This window comes from Physella acuta, unplaced genomic scaffold, assembly GCF_028476545.2.
Source record: "Physella acuta isolate Inbredline_101_S28 unplaced genomic scaffold, ASM2847654v3 ptg000265l, whole genome shotgun sequence".
NCBI lineage: Eukaryota > Metazoa > Mollusca > Gastropoda > Physidae > Physella > Physella acuta.
Genome location: NW_026731784.1, coordinates 1,355,433 through 1,376,860, shown reverse-complemented (window position 1 = coordinate 1,376,860; position 21,428 = coordinate 1,355,433). Strand labels below are relative to the sequence as shown.

The 21,428-nt window shown below is 33.9% G+C and overlaps 1 pseudogene; it reads left to right on the top strand.

Moving 5' to 3' along the window:
* Nucleotides 1-4,255: 4,255 nt before the first annotated feature.
* LOC131939169 (small ribosomal subunit protein uS7m-like) lies at nucleotides 4,256-7,217 on the top strand (annotated as a pseudogene).
* The last annotated feature ends 14,211 nt before the right edge of the window (nucleotides 7,218-21,428 follow it).

Sequence of the window (21,428 nt, the reverse complement as noted above, 5' to 3'; positions counted from 1 at the left end):
GAAGGGGGGGGTTAGAATCGAAAAGTTTGTCCCCAGGCGCCGGGAAGGGTCGCTACGCCTCTGAGTGACAGACGTGATGTTTTTTTATGGATGACCCCCGAAACCCACTGACCGATTGAAGTTAAATATACACAAAGCGTGTCGTCCGTGTTATAGAAAGCCGAATGCATATGTTGTAGTTGATGCGAACATAGTTTCATGGGGGAATATTTATACCAGTGTCCGATAATAGAATCTTCTTTAAAAAAGGGGTGTTTGGTTACTGGTAGTTAACTAAATACACACATTGCTGGCTAACGTCAATGCTAATCATGTCCCTAACTCTAACACCAACCCTAGTCCTAACAACCCAACACACATATTTTATTATTGGACATCAGTATCTAAAATCATCCGTTTTATGCAACAACGACAAGTTTTGTCATAACAACAGCTGTAAGCATATACACTACTTTGTATCAAAAACCGATTAAATATATTCAGTCACTTACAATTTCGATTTTTTCCGAAAATCTAACGGAATCATCAAAGATTAAATAATAATTATGGCCATCAAATTTAAAAAAACAAATGTAGTTTTTCGTCAATTTATGTTGATCCGTTTTGAAGTTTTAATTTAATGTTGAATGTATTCAAAGTTGCAATCTAAGTGTCCTTAGAAGGTATATAATATGTGAAGATTTTTAAAAGACCTAACACGATCGCTTTATTTAGCGAATGCGTGTTCTACACAATTATTTCGCACGTTTCTATATATTACGAGTTAGAAGTAATGTATTGTGTGGAATCGGGTTGAGTGATATGGACTGATAACTCTTATTGAAATAAATTTGAACGCAAAAATGAGACACCTTAAATCGTCGTCTATAGTTTGAATCAGATAGATGTTTTGCAGCCACAAAATCACATAAAACACAGCTACGATGTAAAGGCCGTGATTACATCGTTGAATCATTTAATTGTTAATCATGTAAAATGTATATCCATCAAAACAACTGGTTTTATCGCTTCCTATTTTTTTATATGAACTAGGTTAAGGGAAGTAACTTACAAGGTGTCAAAAAGAAAAATAAAGTACAACACTGATAGGCAAAAATAACTAAATACGCTAGTGTTTCTATATATCATATGTTTGAAACACTGCGTCTTTAGAAAACACATCAATATGTATGTTGCAGGACTTTTGAATAATTATAATGATGCTCCGTATTATACAATATTTAGCAGTATTAATATTTTAAATGCATTTTGTGTTTAGGGTAAATCTTCGGATCAATCAGGGTTATTGCGATTTGCTACTTTTGCGGATAAAATGATATTTTATTTACTAAATGTTGTTTCACTAAAACAACACACTACTAAAGAGCATACAATTGCGCAGCTAGGCTAGACAGAATATTCTCTCGTAAAAGTATAACGGTAATCAAAGTAAAACATCTTGCACAGGCACATTTACCAACCACAAAATAATTATTGCTTAACTACTAATCAATTCCACTCACAGTAAAAAATATCACACATTGTTCTATTAGATATGTTAAAGTAAAAATATCACGCATATTTCAATTAGAAGTTTTAAAGTCAAAATATAATGCATGTTTCTATTATTTGTTCTAAAGTCAAAATATCACGCATGTTTCTATTAGATGTTTGAAAGTATCACGTATTAGATGTTCTAAAATCAATACATCACACTCACGTTTCCACGATAGCAGTGGATCTTAACCTGGGTTAGATATCTAATTCATGAAAATGGTGACATTTGTTTTACAGAGCCATTATAGTGGCACTCTCCTACTTCATTCAAAACCAAAACCTTAGAGAATTGTCTATCAACTTATACAGTCTAGATTTTAACGTGTGTAAGTCAGTCATCCATATTAGTATGCCTAACTGAGCCGAAATCACAAACAGATTATCATCTTTAAATAAGCTGTAGGTCATACTGTATTGGATAGAGCAATGGCGAGGCGAGGTCGGGTGTCACCCGGTGCGGCACTTAATTTTGTCACCCCAGAGGCGTAGAGACCCTTCCCGGGGACAAACTTTCAATTTTCGACTTGCATTCCCACCCTCAAACTTTTGATTTGCACCTTACCCCCCCTCAAACTTTCGATTTGCAACTCTTAAAAGACTATTTAACACTTGAAATAAGTGGGGTTATCCTTTTTCTCTATATATTTTGCTATTTTTTGCCTTGGTGTTACCCCCTAAATGGTGTCACGCGGTGCGGTCTGCCTATAAATATTCTCTACCCCACCCCGACAAATCTGCGCCCCCCTCCCCGCTCAACTGTTTGTCCTCCTCGAAATTCCATCCATCAATCATTACAATTGAGCCATTTGTTTTATAGCACTAACAGCCGTGGACAGTGTTTTCACAACAAGCTTAGTCGAAAATATGTCAATGATTTTCTACTAGTTTTAACCGTAATGATATTTTGTTTGTTTATCTAATTTATCTTTAATCAATATGCCGCTTGTCTGTCTGCCTGTCCTTTATACAATGATACACACCTCATCCTATCGCCATGAAACATAAGAAAGTCGTTTAGAATACTCCAGAAAATACCTCAACTGACCGTGAAATTGCCTACCCCACCCCCACACATGAAGAGCAGTGCCTACCCCTTTGAAGAAAAGCCAGAAAGAAACTCTGACTCATGTACAGTTTTCTGCCATAATTATTTTTTTATTTTGGAGGGCAGCGCCCTGGCAGTAAGGCGGTTTGTTTTGCTTTCTTAGCACCTGTGGTCAGTTGAGTGGGTGTCCTGCACAAGGGGTCAGGGTTACTGCTTAATTCAAACTGCACATGCGCATCAGCCGGCGCGCCGGTTCCCCCGTGAGCACTACGCTGCATATACTTGTTTTAATGAGCGCCATACCCTAGGGATATAGAGGGCTACTATAATCGATGACTAAATAAAATGAGGGGTGTCCTCCAGCGCCTCGGCAGTAGTATACGGTTGGGAGCCCTGAGTCTCTCCATTATGATGATGTTATAAATCAAGTTGTAGTTATGGGTCAGCGACTTAGCCATCCCAAAGTATCGAACACACAGAAGCAGCTAAAATGGACTTCAAGAAATATATTAATTAATTTGCAAACTTAAAGAAATGAAAAAAAGAATCTAAATATAACATGAGCAACTTTTAAAAATGTGTGATTCGTTAGTGGCGGTACAACGTTCGGTATAACCTTGTGCGTTTAGTGAGGGTCAACCCACCCCCACCCATCCAACAATTTTGCATTTCCGGTGGATGATCACCCCCCCCCTAATATTTTATTATTTTAACTAGATAAAACAGTTTTGACAGTAAATTTTACATTTATTCTAATGGTGTCACGCCTAAACTGTGTCGACCTGCACCCCCCCCCCCCCCCCCACCTTGTGACGCTACTTGTTTGGTTACTAAAATGTTACAGGCTTACAGATAATTTGTTAGTTTGTTTTGTCATACAAGTATTATAAAATCAAAGGTATTTTACGTTACGGGGTACTTCATAATAATAGTGTATAAATACACAATTAGGACGTATAAAATACACAATTTACAGATTGACGAAAGGGCCCAATTACACATTCTGCACAAGGGCCCGAAAAATTCGTACGTTAAATTGTTATTTTAGAATAGCTGACACACTTGGGTTGTCATCTGGTTTTATTATATATGTAGCTTTTTATTTCAAGCTGAAAATTACTATGTGCTTTGTATACGAGGTACATATAGAAGTCGTTTACAAATTATTTGCCATTGTTTAAATATAAGAATAGAATAGAGGCAACCGAACATTGACACTCATAGAGATCTTTTTTAAATGATCACACATTATTTACTAACAAAATGCAGACTATCGAGTTGATTCTTTTGTTTAAACCTACATGCTATTTTAGTTGTATACGTTTCAATTAAAAAACAACTATTGTTAAATTGTTAAAAAAAGGTGATGTTGCTTTATATATATTTATTTTAAAGACCAGCAAAACATTTGGTTAAATCTATTGCCGTTCTCGCTAGCACTTGTTGTCATTTTGTTTTCTTGCAACAAAATTAAAAGGTACTTTAAAAGCAGAACTTATATTTAACGAAGTATCCGATGATGGTGGTTGTGGAGTTTTTACATTTAAATGATAGCCAAACAGCATGTGGAATCATCACAGTAGTTAGATAGCCAAACACCATGTGGGATTATCACATTAAAATGATAGCAAAACATCATGTGAAATCATAAAAATAGTTTGAAAGGCAAGCATCATGTGGATTCATCACAGTAGTTACATCATCACCATCAGGTAGGTCAACTTATCCAATTATAATTTATATTGCTAAAATACGAAACATAGTTAGCCTATAATATTCTTTTATTATTTTGATAAAAAGTGTTTTAATATTCTGTCATGATCTTTGTTCCATTTTTCAGTTCAGCAAAAAAAAAGGTGGCAAGAACAAACAAAAAATAAACACTTTTAACGTTATACATATCACAAACTGTTTTATCTGGAAATTAAAAGTTTTATTCTGTATTGATTAGAGTTTCAAACAGTTTAGATAAAATCTAGAACTAAATGTCTTTTTTTTTTAAACTTAAAATACATATTACTAAAGTCATTTCTTATTACATAGAAAAGGTAAAGGGAGACCAACCAATCAAACTAACAGAGCTATATATTATAATAACTTTAAAAACATATGCTTAAGAAATAGGCATATTGCTCATAAAATATATATGTAAAATTAATACGTTTTAGAAAATATTTAAAAATTAAGCAAGAATGCTAAATTTATATAAAATCGTATTAAGTTTTACAATAAAAAAACCGTGACATGAATGTAAATTGTTTGTATAGAAATAGGATCCAACCCTTCATCAATGCTATAACTTCATTCAATATTGACGTTGAATAATTTTTAACGTTCATACTTTTTTTTAACAGGAAGTACCGTTCAGTGGGTGATGAAATATTTCTCAAAGCATTTGAAGATACAACTTTACCATTGGAGGATTGGACACATGAAGCTCATCTAATGATGACATTGAATTATATCACTGAACATGGCAAATCTGGGGTAGTGCCTTACATAAAGTTAGGAATTCAAAAATACAATGACACAATGAAAAAAATAGACATAAGATCACAACAGGCTACCACGAAACAATCACAATGTTTTTTATTCACCTTGTGTCCGATGCTATAGTCTCAAGTGTAAATGCAAATGAAACTTTTGAGGAATTTCTAGAAAACAATAAACATCTTATGGACAAAAATCTACTTCTTGATTACTATAATAAAGAAACATTGTTCCAAGAGTCAGCAAGAAACAGATTTATATTACCGGACAAGAAAAGCTTACCATGAAGTCATCAACTTACGAAGCAACATATAAACATATGCAGGTCTTGATGAAAAAAATGTAGCCTACTTTGTAAATATGTATGGACAATGTCATTTATAACATTCAGAAGAAATCAGGATATACTTACCCATTACTACTAACTAAAATAAATGATATAACAAATGAAAAAAAAAAAACGTTTATTTTTAAAATGGCGACCTTCTTAGGACAGGGGTCGGCAACCATTTGATATGCAAGAGCCAAAAGTTACAATTTACAAACTTTCCCAGTTTTTAAAAAGCCACAACAGTTTTAGTTCAATATTCGGTATTTGATTAGGATTAGGAAAAAAAGGTGATTTGCTATTTAAAATAAATAGCTTTAAATATGAACTAATATTTATTCATATAAAAACATAGACATGTTTCGCCAGAATAGTAAAATTGGTAATCACATATTATTCTAGGACTATCTCAATCCACTTAAGAAGCTGTAAATTTTTATTTTATTTTTACTTTACGTACATCACCGGCTCAGGAGGTGTCTTCCATTAGCCAGTCAGGCCTCAACACGGCAAACGCCGACTAACTGGCTTGGATATCGGTTTGAATAACTTGCATTGTACGCTTCTATCCTTTGGTTCTCACCAGGCTTATCTTCTATCCCATTGAACACAGGGTAAACTCGAACCACACCGTCCAGTAAAAATGAAGTTATATAACTATTAATATTTGCGCAAGGAGCTGGATAGCCGCATCTGGACGTCAAAAGAGCCGCATGCGGCTCGCGAGCCGCAGGTTGCCGACCCCTGCCTTAGGAAACTTATTGCCGAAAATGAGTGTTCTTATAAAAATGTTAAGACCCTGCAATAATTCAATAAAAACATATATTGGCTCCCCTTACTGTGTTTTTCAGGTTTCAAGGATGTCACGTTACAGTCCAGCTTTTTTTAGACCCAATAACTAATAAAGAAGAACTTAACAAAAAGCTATCAGAAAAAGATCAGAGACTCCATAATCCACTCAAAGCCCCGACAACAGATGTTTCAATTTCACCTTTGTTCTATGATCCTATTGTTTTATAATTTACAAATGTTATGATGAAAGGAGGAAATAAGAAAAGAGTCAGGGAAGTGATGCGTCCAATTCACAAATGTTATGATGAAAGGAGGAAATAAGGAAAGAGTCAGGGAAGTAATGCGTCAAATTCACAAATGTTATGATGAAAGGAGGAAATAAGAAAAGAGTCAGGGAAGTGATGCGCCAAATTCACAAATGTTATGATGAAAGGAGGAAATAAGGAAAGAGTCAGGGAAGTGATGCGTCAAATTCACAAATGTTATGATGAAAGGAGGAAATAAGAAAAGAGTCAGGGAAGTGATGCGTCGGTTGTTTGAAAACATGACGCACCTACAAATTGAGAAATGGCACAAGATTTCGGAGATAGATAGGAGTCAGTTTGAGTGCAATCCTGTAACCATCTTCAAACAAGCTGTTGACAATTGTAAACCGCTGCTGATAACTGTTAATGTTGTTAAAGGTGGAGTAGCATATAGGGTACCAGTGTGTGCCAAGGACAACGAAAGTCAGTTTAGGGCTATGAAGTGGATTATTGATAGCTGTAGAGACAAAGAAAGGAGAATCCCAATGGAAGAAAAACTTACTCTTGAAATCATGGATGCTTACAATAATCAGGGTAAGGCAGTGAGAAAAAAGCAAGAGCTTCATAAGATTTGTGAGAGTAATCGAGCCTATGCACATTTAAGATAAAGATTCTGATATCAGAGTTGCTGATTATATAAATTATGTAACACATTACAAGATTATAATTTTTTTAATAGTAAAACCATCTGAGATGCATTATGTAAATAAACCTTAATAGTCTTTTGTTGCAAAAAAAAAAAAAAAAAAAGTTCATACTATAAAATGTATTAAACTCTCATTGATCAGGCAGAAATAATATAATAACAGTACAACGAACTGACCTGTCACGTGAGACGGTCAGCTGACCAAGAGTTGGTCAGTCTGATTTGAAAGGTAAACGATGCTTTTAATTTTAAAATAAAACAGTGAGACATTAAAAATGTAAATGTCCATATCAGACAATGTAACTATATTTGATACATTGATACGATGTGACCATATTTGCAATATATAAAAAAAGGATACATACTAAAATATAGCACTAGCTATGATATTCTGTTACACGGCATATATACAATATACTCATACCTAATTACGCCGGGACTTTAAATTGTATACATTGGAGTGCTACGCATTATTGCAACATGTGTCCAGTCGGTATTTCCCGCATGTCTCTAACGGGCCCAGCATATGTCTGGCAAGGGTCTAACATAGACGTTGTCAGGATCGTGTGATATACTGGCAGGTAAACCGTCTAGTAGAGGCTCATTTAGTAAATGTTAATGTTACATCTGTTACATCGTAACCATCATGTCGGTCAAAGTAAAGAAAAAAAAATTCCCTTTTCAAACCTATAGGGCATGCGAAGTAGAGTTCACTTGTTTCTTTGACCTGGGTATATGAAGTGATAGTGTGGTCAACACTATGCCCAGCCGCCTTTACTTTCCCTAACGTGAGTTAGGTACCCATCATAGTTGGGTGGACTCAGGGACGATCTACTGACTTGAACCCAGATTCGAACTCGAGACTTACGGGTTAGCAGTTCAGCTCTCTACCGCTAGACCACTCCGTCCCCTCAGGTCGGTCAGATTGCTGTTAAATTGATTTTTTTTAAATTTAAGTTATTCACTAATAATGCCAAATATTATCTTACACCCTTTCTTTTATCAAATCCTGAACTACCTGCATAATCATAGTTTATGGCTGCTAAAATATGAAGAAAAACCAATCTACATCTATTCCACTACTATTATCAGGCAATCCCAAATGTCTCTATAAGATTAATATAATAGTACAGACCGAAAATAAATTTACATAAGCATGTCATTTGAGTTATAGAAAGCTGAAATAATATTTAACAATGTTGTAGTTGATGCTCATACAGTTTTATGTAACAACGATAAATATTGTTATAACAACAGCTGTAAGCATGCAATAGGTAGGAAAAAAATATGTTATTATACTACATTTTTATGAGGAAAATTATTTTTTTTTCAAATATGGCAAGCGATAAAATTATAATTACATTTGAAAAAATTAAAGCCCTTTGGGAACCATCGATTACACTTCTTTTTATATTTTTGTATCGAATATAAGCCGTTGAAAAGACATTTAGAATTATTTTATCAATTTATATTTATATATTTTCAAAAACTGTCCCCAACCTCTCCTTAAAGTCAAACGGAATGGTCAGGGTGAGTAAAACAATAAAAGTTAGAACAATTGTTCTCCATGATACAAATACACACTAGTGATATATGATGTATAGCGTGATATTGTAATAATATTAAATAATATAACATCCCCAATCACCACAACAACCTGAATTTACAATCCAAATTAAAAATAAAAGTGTTTGCTAAATTACTACTGTATTATTAGTAATTATTCCTTTGACTGTTACTAGCCTTAATGTAACCGGAAGCAATTTTGTACTTATTACACAAATGTTATAAAATATTCAATTTTGGTTGAATAATTTGCTTTCTGGCAACACAAATTTGAAACCATTTCATGTCTATTGTACACTCTGTTGTAATAGAAGCTGTTAAATATATTGTTTCAGTCACTTACCATTTCTATTTTTTTAAATCTAAGGGAAACAACACAAACAAAATAAAGTTTATTGCTATCAATGTAGTAGTGTGGTTTTAAAAATATTCAGAAATAAAAATATATAAGAAATAAAATTAACACAATGTAAATTGTTAAGACAAGTAACTTGGTAATTGTGAGCTACCTACGTTGTTATTATTAAAAGTTGCATGTTGATGTGAACATGAAAAACAGTGACTTTACAATAATTGTATTTTAAAGATAAATGAACATGTCGGTCGAACATTTTGTATGGTATTATATTTTCTTTCTTAAAGTTTTATTTTGAATTTACTCAAAGCTGCCATGTATATGAACATAGGGCAGGGGTAGGCAACCTGCGGCTGTTTTGATATCGAGATGCAGCCCTCCAGCTCCTTGCACAAATATTAAGTCATATTATTTCATTTTCAAAACTCATAACAAAAATTATACTGTAAAGAACACACGTTTAATCAACAAAAAAAAAAAAAACGCATCAGAGAACAATGAGAATATATGCAGTAGAAAGTATAGGGACATCTGACAGCCGCCTTGGGCACCAGGCCAAGCCCCACATCCGTGCTGTGGCCAGCCCCGTGGCGACGGTTCCAGATAGGTCAGAAGCGACCGATACGCGGTAATCAAACTGATACTCAAGACAGTTAGTCGGAGTTTGCCGTGTTGAGCCCTGCCTAGCTAATGGGAGGCTAATCCTGAGCCGGTGATTTCCGTAAAGAAAGAGAAAAAAAAATGTAACTGCTTCTTAAGCAGTGTTTCTTCCAGACTTTTTTCTCCCGGGGGGCACTTGAAATTTTCGGGGGGGGGGGGGGGGGGGGGGCAGACACTGTTAAAAGTATACATTTTCTATATAAATAATATAAATTTCATTTCGTTCGGAGATGCCTGGAAGAAACTCTGTTCTTAAGTGGATTGGGATGGTCAAATAGTTTTAATTTTTTATTACTAATTTCATTATTCTGGCGAAACAAGTGTATGTTTTTTATATGAATAAATAATATTTCATATTTATGGACAACCCTAACCTGAGATAATTTTCTTATCAATGGGCTTATGACAAATTCCAAAAAAAAAAAAAAAAACGTGGATGAATCTCGTTTGACCGACTGCTGTTTGCCGGAAGGCCGTTTTATCAAAAGATATTTGCGACAAACTCATTCTTAAGCGAATTTAAACGTTATACACATATTTTACAGTTAAACCATGACAATAAATATTTTATACTGTATTGGTTAGAGTTCTAAATTAGTAAAGATACTGTCAGGAATAAAATATGTTTTTTTTTTAAATTTAAATCTGCCAAGATCTTTGCAATTGTTTTATATAATACAAGGGAGATAACGCAAACTTAATTACTAAGATGTCGATTTTAGTAAATTTAAAAAAACAATATATTAAAAAAAATAGTCATAGTGCAAATTACTGGACACAACTATTTATAGGTTTTAGAAAATATTTAAAAAATTAGTAGTCCCGCTAATATGCAATAATTATCTTTCAGGTTATAAAACTCGAAAACAGTGAATTTATTGCATACATTTTTGAAAGACAGGCAAATTATTCAGCATAATCTGAATTCCTGTTGCTCGCACTTTTTTCCTAATTTTTTTTTCCTCTCCCATTAATAAATTCATATAAGCTTTAATTCTAACGAGCCGACCCGCGACGTATCATACGCCGCTATGGTTTTATTTTCTACTTTTCAGTAATTCATAATTTGTGAATTCGACAGTACCAATGCTGCCACTGAAAATACTTTAAAACACTACCCCCAACCCCTACCCTACCCCCCCCCCCCCCCGTGAAAGCAGCCTCCTCTTAGTTACCTCCTGTAAGTTTAAAATCGTTTCAAACTAAATTATCTGCCCCTAATAGCCGCCACTAAACCCGGCTCTACGATGTGTAAACATTTAAGCGTGACCACAGCTCATCAGATCATGTGGGGGTGGGGTGGGGGTGGTAGTGATAGTGATAGAGAGGGGACTGCAAAGGCGCGCTTGCAGCTTGTTTTCTAACGGCTCCCAGAAGAGAATTATATATATACGAGCCGGCATAACATACGGCGCTATTTAGTTGTTTCTAATTTTCATTAATTCATAATTTGTGAATTCGACAGTACCAACGCTGACACTGAAAATATTTCTTTAAAACACTATAAGTAGCTCGTTAAGGACCATAACCCCCCCTTCCTCCCCCCCCCCCCTACGTTTAAAATCGTTGGCTCTGCTTGTAAACATTTAGAGTGAACACAGCTCACTAAAACCATGTAGGGGTGGGGAGGTAGGGAGAGCGTTTGCAGCTTGTTAAAACGTTTTTCTTAACTCAGCTTCGCGTTTGTTTGTTTGTTTGGATGTTTGTTGTTAAAATTGACATCGAAAATTAGCCCACTTCTGATTGCTCTAGAGACCTGAAATTTGGCATGCATGCTACTTTCGCCTAACAATTTCAGATGCAATCATAAAAACTAGCAATTAGTGACCGTAATTAGCTTAATTTAATTACGCCCCAAGGACCATAAAATTGAGGACATGATTTCGAAAGATACCGACAAGACTGAAGTATTGACACAGTTACTTCGGCCCCAATCGATGTGAGCGAGCTGGCCGTGATCGTATAGTGGTTAGTACTTCGCGTTGTGGCCGCGACAACCCAGGTTCGAATCCTGGTCGCTCAAGATTTTTAGTCCGTGTATTTATAAACACTTTTTTAAAAACCACGTTTTTCATGTGTAGCAACGGACTAAAAAGGAGAAAATAAAATACTTAAAAAAAACTTTTTAAAAAACCACGTTTTTTATATGTAGCAACGGACTTAAAAGGAGAACGGACACGGTAACACATTGTTAATGGTGACACGGTTGGTACGCTGGGCATGCTAAAATACACATAAACACGTTTTTCCTTAACTCAGCTTCGCGTTTATTTGTTTGTTTATGGGAGATTTGATCACGTGATTCGTGAGTAGATCTCCACGCCAGCAACGTAAATTACACCCTTTCTCTGTTTAAAGCGTATCGGTCGCTCAAGATTTTTTTAGTCCGTGTATTTAAAAACACTTAGTCAAGTCATACCTAATCAAGTGATTAGATAAAGTAGAAAATAAACTATATAAAAAACTTTTTAAAAACCACGTTTTTCATGTGTAGCAACGGACTAAAAAGGAGAAAATAAAATACTTAAAAAAAACTTTTTAAAAAACCACGTTTTTCTTGTGGACTAAAAAGTAGAAAATAACTATTTACATACATTTGATGACAAAAAACGTGGGTCGGGCAGATGGGTCGGGAAGTTTGATGGTGAACGTACCCACGTTTTTTGTCATCAAATGTATGTAAATAGTTATTTTCTACTTTTTAGTCCACAAGAAAAACGTGGTTTTTAAAAAAGTTTTTTTTAAGTATTTTATTTTCTAACGGCTCGAAGAGGAGAATTATATATATAGATATATATATATAGATTCTCAACCAATAACCCCCTAGGGACAAGTAGATGCAATTTGATAGCATTGGAGCGAACTGACTGGTTACGTGTGATAGTCAGCTGACCTTCTTTTTAATGATGCATTAACCTTGACTCAAGGTTAACATATCATACAAAATAAAACGGTAGTTTTACAAAAACAGTACAGCTATGAATAATATGATGTTTGCTTATACAAACTAGCTCCATACCCGTGCTCGAGAGTTATACAACAAACAAGTTAATAACAAGTCTAGTGACAATTTAAGCGCAATTTCCTTAAATCGAGATAAATCATATATTCAGCAAATAAATAATGCAACATAAGTAGTTTTAATAATTTAAAACAAAATAGAAAAAAATATGTATTAACGAGATTGAAAAAAAAATACGGACATGTAGGGGGTAATAGAAAACATATTTATTAACGAGATTTAAAATAATTTTTTGTGACCTTCTTCTTCTTCGTTCTTAATTATAAGTGTTGAAGGGCATCGAGAATCATCTGCCAGTGCGTTTGAACTCGAGACTTTTTTCGAATTTATCAACCATGAGCTTTTTGCCGACTCGACCACGCCTCCAACACAATTAAGCGTTACGTGTCAACTGGTTATGCGCCATTGAGGCCATTGACTCCGATTTCAGCCTGCTTTTCTTTTTGGATTTGCTTCCATAGCCTTTGTCCAACCAAGAACAAACTACAAGGCAGCAGTTGTTTAATTTTGGAGTTGTCTCTCCTAGAAGAGTGGCTGTCCCCAGCTAACGAACCTCATCTGCCCGAGGGTTCGAACTCTAGTCTTATCGGTTTAGCAACCATGAGCTTTACCGACTCGACCACGCCGACCCCTTTTCTCCTGCATAAACACATCTCCTACATAAACTCCTCTCCTACATTTAATCCTCTCCTACACAACCCCTCTCCTACATAAACCCCTCTCCTATATAAACCTCTCTCTTATATAAACCCTATGCTATATAAACCCTCTCCTACATAAACCTACAAAATATTTTCTTTTTTATAAACCCCTCGCCACCATGAACCCTTTTTTACATAAACCCGTCTCCTACGTAAACTCCTCTCCTACATAATCTTCTCTTCTACAATAATATTAAGCGTATTAACACGAAAACTATGATTGTATAGACAGCGGGAGCTTATCCAAACTGGTACCCCTGGCTATAACAACATGTTTACAAAATAAAGAACAATCTAGAAGTCATTCGTGTATAATGTATTTAATTAAAGGACATACACGAGTCCACAGTCACATAATGTTTTTCTAGGCCGACCCACATAATTTGTGGCGAAAATGTTTGTAATAGATTTCCAATGTTACATGTTGAATAGAACATGTGATTATATTGTTTGGTTTGTTTCTATGTCGTGCGTTTTATTATTGTTATGAAGATATATAGAGATATGATAGAATGCACACTATAATTTTTTTGACACAACAGTTATAGTTTTTAAATTTCTCTTTTTACACATAAATACATGATATAGTTAACAAAACGATTATGTTATGGTTACTTATAGTTTGTACGAGGCCTAAACATTACGAGTATACATAAATATATATATATGGTGTATTTACCTTTTAATGATACTGTAAATCTCTAATGTTTGAGGAATAACTATAGATTTTACCACCACATTTTTGAATCATATCATTGTTCATATCATTTTCCGTTCTCAATTTTCTCTCAATCACATTTTGTAATTATTACTTTTTCCAAGGCAAAAAAGAAAATTGTTTTTTTTAGGGGTCATCCATAAATGAGCAAACGCTTTTTTTTTACACATAGTCACAAAGAGCCAGATCCTCATAAAATGACGTCACACATCAGCCTACAACCCCCCCCCCCCCTCAAAACTTCCGTTGTATGTTCCTTAAAACAGTTATATTTTCCCATATCTTGTCTGAACTCTGTCAACATAAAGTGTTTTAATTAATTTTATTACAACTTATTAAAATATTATTTGACAAAAAGAACAGCTACAATTCGTTTTCTAGCATTGCTTTTTACAATGCAAAACAACCCCCCCCCTCATCACACACCGTCGCAAAATTACGGACCCCACCCCCCCCCCCCCCCCCTCCCTTTTTCTCCTAAGAGTGTGACGTCAATTATGGACTCCCTTAACCCGAGATAATTTTCTTCTCAATCGGCTTATGACAAATTCAGAAAAAAAAAACATTAACGAATCTCATTTGCCCTAACGCCGTTTGCTGGAAGGCCGTTTTACCAAAACGTATTTGCGACAAACACCTTCTTAAGTGTTGCGGTGTTTTACGGTTTAAAAAAAAATACAAGTAATTAATAACGCAATTTAAACGTTATACACACAATATTACAGTTATAGCGTTACAATTAATATTTCATACAGTATTGGTTAGAGTTCTAAATTAGTAAAGATTCTGTCTAAAACAAAATGTGTGTTTTTTTTTGTTGTTGTTTTTTTTATTTAAATAAATCTCTGTCAAAGACCTTTACCATTTTTATATGAAAAAAAAAAATTACAAGGGAGACAACGCAAATCAAATTACTAGCCAGTTGGTTTCTGTAAATTTTAGAAAGATATATTTTAAAAAAAAAACAGTCTCAGTATGAATTATCGGACAAAGTTATTAAAAAGTTTCAGAAAATAAAAAAGACATAGTAGTCACGCTAATATGCATTAAAAATCGTTCATGCTATAAAAGTTGAAAACAGTGTCTTTAATGCATACATTTTTCTAAAACTAGCAATTTATTCATCTTAAACAACATTAAGATCAACACTTGCAAACCGGAAACAAATATTTTATCAATAATACATTCATATTAGCAGTATAAGCAACCTGCGTCTCGCGAGCCACATGCGGCTCTTTTGATGTCAAAATGTGCTCTCCAGCTGCTTTCACAAATACTAATAATTAAATTAATTCACTTTAATTTGTTTTATTTATTAGCTTCCTACGGTCGAGCTGGGTACTGGACGGTAGGGTACGATTTTACCCTGGGCTCGGTGGGGTGGAAGATAGGCCTGGTGAGAACCAAAGGACAGAAGTGACCGATACACGGTAATCAAGCCGATACCCAAGCCAGTTAGTCTGAGTTTGTCGTGTCGATGGATGCCTGGCTAATGGGAGACACATCCAGAGCCGGTGATATCCGTAAAGAAAAAAAAAAGTTAACAGCTTCTATGGTGAATTTGGAGAGTCCTATAGTTATATTATTTGATTTCTAATTTTATTAAACTGGCAAAACATGTGTATGTTTTTGTATGAATAAATATGATCTCACAGTTAAAGCTATTTATTTAAATTAGCAAATCTAATTTATGTATCTAATCCTAATCAAAAACCAAATAGTGAAACAAAAATGTGGCTCTATAAAAACTGGGAAATTTTGTAAATTTTAACTTTTGGCTCTTCCGTCTCTCTCTCTCTCTTTCTCTCTCTCTCTCTCTCTCTCTATCTCTCTCTCTGTATATATATATACATATATATATATATATATATATATATATATATATATATATATATATATATATATATTTTCCTAAGCAAATGGCATACTATATATATCATTTAAATTAAATAGCTTTGAATATATGAAATAATCTCATTTGAATTTGTGTTGATATGATCTACTATATAAGTCAGAGTACTTGCAATTGTTTTGAATAGCTCACATCTCTCTGTGAAAATATCCTTCATTTGGTTTATATTAATGCTGGAGTGTTTGAATAGTAGCATTAGTTTCATAACGATATTTTTTTCAGATTTTTCGTAATTAAGAGATTGAATGTTTTAATTCGAAATGGACAATGTCATAGGAAGTACATTGAGATAGGGAGTAACTAAATATTCTAATATAATAGTGAATGATTCCAGAATACAACTGTAAGGTTGGAGAAGTTGACATCTGGAGTGCTGACGATCTTTAGATAAGCATATTCGTGAGAGCGAGCGTTCACTTGCCATAAATATATTAAAACGTAATGTAAGAAGCCAATTAACAAATACATTAACATTGTTTCAAGGTTAACGCATCTATAAAAAATAAAACGGTACCATTAAAAAAATGAAGCTATGAATAATTTGATGTGTGCAGATATTTGAATAAATAGAAATATTATTTGAAGTTGTTGTGTCGTTGTGTTGTAAATTGGAGTAATATTATAGGCCTTATGCTTTTTCTTAGTAATTATGACTGTCACAAGGCGTTTAAAAACACACTCTAGTACTGTCGTATTTTATGTATGTGTTCTGCTAGTATTGCAGTTATTTGGTGAGCTGCAATGGGGCTCATATCAGTGTGATGTCTCTAAGCTATAGATTTTTTAGCTTACACGTAAATCATGCAATTTATACATTGTAATATTAATTGTAATTATAATGAAAAATGAACTAATCAATGATAATACATACGTACACTTAAAACATTTACCAAAATGAAGAAAACAAAAAAAATTAATCATATTTATCAATATCAAGCGAATAATTTAAAGAAATATTAGGCATAATGTTATGACGTAAATGAATGGCTAAAGTGAGAGAGACACATAACCTGTCACTAGACTACCATATTCTAACAAACCAAAGTGAGAGAGACACATAACCTGTCACTAGACTGCCATACTGTAACATGTACTTACCAGGTTTTTCTATTGGCGTTGTGATAATTGTAGAGTGAAGATGATGATTTTTCCTTTGTTTTATTTAATTTTTTATTTAATTAATAAAAATGGTGCAACTGAGAAGGAAATTGTCTAAAACATTTGTAAATTAACCTCATAGCTTTTATAAATTTAACCATTGCACTTTTTAAATAAATAAAAAAAGTTGTATGCATAAATAATGTTAGACTTGTCAAAAGAATAACATTACTAAGTTTTACTTCATAAATCATAATTGTGTTTTTTAAGTGAAGTGTGTAATCATTGAAAATGCCGTTTTTAGTATCAACGTTTGGTTGTCTCTCTTAACTCTATGCATAACATTAATGGGAAACAGTTCGTACAACTAAGTTTGGAATATAGAAATAAACACATTTTGCATACACATGTAAAGCAATTGACCAATTTATTTAATACATATTACACAATTTTTAAGTTAACTGAAAAATAACATGTTTATTCTTGCTACATTAAAATTAAATGGTGTATGTGTAGGTCAGAGTAGTAGCTATGGAAGGGCGGGTACCAGTACAAAAACATGTGTTGATGATTTTACAACCAACAACTATCTAAACACAGCTGATGCCAATACAACCAATCATATCTACAGAGGTAAACTTAACCGTCAGTTGTTCAACAAAAGACACCAATCATATCTACAGTGGTAAACTTGGCCGTTAGTTGTTCAACAAAAGACACCAATCATATCTACAGTGGTAAACTTAACCGTCAGTTGTTCAAGACACCAATCATATCTACAGTTGTAAACTTGGCCGTTAGTTGTTCAACAAAAGACACCAATCATATCTACAGTGGTAAACGTAACCGTTAGTTCTTCAACAAAAAACACCAATCATATCTACAGTGGTAAACTTGGATCTTGGTTAAGTGGTATGGACTAATAACTCTTGCTGAAATAAATTTGGAAAGGATAAATAGATACACCTTAAATCGTCGTCTATTGTGTGAATAATATAAATCTTTTGAAGCTGCAAAATCACTTAAACACAACTACAATGTAAATACCGTGATTACATCGTTGAATCATTTAGTTGTTAACAATTTAAAATTTATATGTATTTAAAAAGTGTTTTTATCACTTGCCATTTTGTTATTTTAATTAGGTTAAGGGAAGTAACTTACATCATTGGTTGAACACTTTCCCCAATGTGTTGATACTTCTCTCATTCTAGAGCTGGTTGAACACTTTCCCCAAATGTGTTGATACTTCTCTCATTCTAGAGTTGGTTGAACACTTTCCCAAATGTGTTGATACTTCTCTCATTCTAGAGTTGGTTGAACACTTCCCCAAATGTGTTGATCTGACATTAAAATGCCGTATTGTGACTTATATTTAGCATCACATTAACATCTAATTATCTATTTGTTTCTTTCTCTTTGGGTTTAGAGCATTGCCGAGTGAATACGATATGGTGAGTCTTTTCTTCTATTTTTTTTTTCGTATTTGTTTAAAATAATAGTGAAAAACAAGGAATTAAAGAGACCGTAGATAAATAGAAGTTTTCTCTTGTCTTTAAAATATTTGTAAATTAATCTCGAAGCGTTTAAAAATTAAACCAATGCAAAATTTTTAATTAAAATAATATTTTACGAATAAAAACAAAGTATATAAGTGTCAAACGCATAATGTTTCTAGTTTAAAAAAAAAGATTAGACATTTGTGGTTTAATTAAAGTGCGCCTTTTTGAAAAGACTGTCAATGTGTATTAAAGTTTGGTTGTCTCTCTTCTACTTTATACTTAAAATCAATGGGAAATAATTCGTATAGTTTATTTGCCATAATAATGTAACATGTTCATAGACCCACCTGATACTTGTATTAAATACATATTGCACATAGTTAATGCCATTTAAAATTAACTACAAATAGAACATGTTTATTCTCGCTACATCAAATGGTGTACACGTTGGGCACAGTCGTAGCTATGGAAGCGCTTGTGGGGCGGCCGCCCGAGGCGCCAAACTTTCTTGGGGGGTGTGGGCGTAGCGAACTGTGGGACTTTTTTAAAGCCCATTTTTTTTTTGCTGCATTACTTAATGACATACTGTCGAAGCTAAGAAAAAAAGACGGGCTTATTTAACTGATTTCAACATCCATTGTTTGACACCAACAGAAACAAAAATAAACATTAAAGGACAGTGACTGGTAAAAAGCGCCCCCGCCAGTACCTAATTGTGTGGGAAAGGGCGATCTTTTTGCCAATATAGATAACTATACAACTGGGTGGGGGAGGATAAATGCATTATATATAACTATAGAAATGGGTGAAGCAAAGTTGATAGTTCGCTACGCCTCTGACGTTATCATCTGGTTTAGATACAATGTGACATACATTTATATGAGCATATAATACAATGTAACCATATTTGATATATTTAAATGGTCATATGATACAATGTGACTATATTTGGTTCGTGTAAATGACCATATAATACAATGTAAGCATATTTAATACATTTAAATAGCTATATAAGACAATGTAACCATATTTGAGATATTCAAATGGCCATTTAATACAATGTAACTGTATTTGAGATATTTGATAATACAATGCATCCATATCTAAAAGATGTTACATGAATTGTATACTTTTGAATAGTTTACTATATAAATATATCTGATTGCGCCGGTACTTTAATACTTATACAATAGAGTGCTAAGTATTACTGCTATATGTATCTAGCAGGTATTTACCATGGGTCTCCAAGATATCAAAGGAATGTTCCGCAAGTCTCTAACGGGCCCAGCATATCTCTGGCAAGGGTCTAACATAGACGTTGTCAGGATCGTGTGATATACTGGAAGGTAAACCGTCTAGTAGAGGTTCATTTAGTAAATGTTAATGTTACATCTGTTACATCGTCACAAAAAAATGTCCCACATACCTGACGGTCATATAAGTACCAATATATGTTTGGGACATTAAAAAATTATGTGTGCCAAAAGCAATATTATAATACATTGTTAAAGAAAAAAAATCGTTCATAACCTAATCCTAATATATAAAAGCCCAATGTGCGCACATCTCTCTCTCTCTCTCTCTCTCTTTCTCTGTCCGCAAAAAATTTTCGCCGGACATCACGTCAGAATCGGCAGCGATATATCGAGAATTTTTTACGGACTTTTGTTGAAAATAATATGTTAGATGTTTTAAATGTATAACCACAATTTTATTTAAAGAAGAAAAATAAAAATTAAAGGCGTATTCGAATGTAGAGAAACAGTATTATTTATGCAACCGGAAAAGCATTAATATATGTGAAAAAGAACGCATAAAACTGTGACGTCACTATTGCTTATACATTAACTATTGACGTCATCTGCCTAAATAGCGAAGATGTTAGTGTACATTAAACCACGCAGGTGGTGCGGGTTCGAGACACACCAAGTCAACTTGGTTAATGTATTTTTTTTTATTATGCTCGGGCTAAACTTAAAAAAAAATTCTTTTAGGAATCTAGATCTAGATCTAGATTGTCGGGTGTCCGATAGGGCACTTCCCGGCGCCGCAGGCGCTTCAAATTTGGCAGGATCTTGCCTTGGGGCGACAGAACACGGGGGCCGGTTGGCCGAAAAGTCTACGATGAGGGGGTCAAAACTGACCTCGACTGACCGGTACCTTATATGAGCTATAAATCGAAAAAAAATGTCCACGGATTAAACCTCTTCATAACTCTTGAGGTCGTAGACCGACCCTCGGGCGAATTAATTAAGCATGCAAATTCTCAATGTTTTCGAAAGCCTAAGCGAAGCTGGGCAGCATGCCTAGTTCCGTAAATAAAGGGTTACTATTTAATGAACTATTTCGGTGCATTGTTACGGCTATCTTTCATTTATCACAATTCAGAAATTCAATATTTTTTAAATCAAATATCGTATCTATAAATTTAAATAAAGACGGAAATACGGTGTATGTTTGGTTGTCTGTTTGTCTGTCAGTCTGTCTGGATTAGATTAAATATTGTCACTTTAAATTACTTTCTATTTGATGACTGTGTTCAAACTTCAATGGTATTTGCATAACTGACAGTATCGTTTGATACAGTTGAAAAAAAAAAACAACAAGTAAATTAAACTGTGTCCGTCCAAATATTGTATTTCAAATTACTTTAAAATGTGCACCCAAAATATGAAAATAAAAATTACATTTGACAGAAAAAAAAACTTTTTTTTTTTTGATGTAGCATACAACTATTCAAAACAATAGCCTG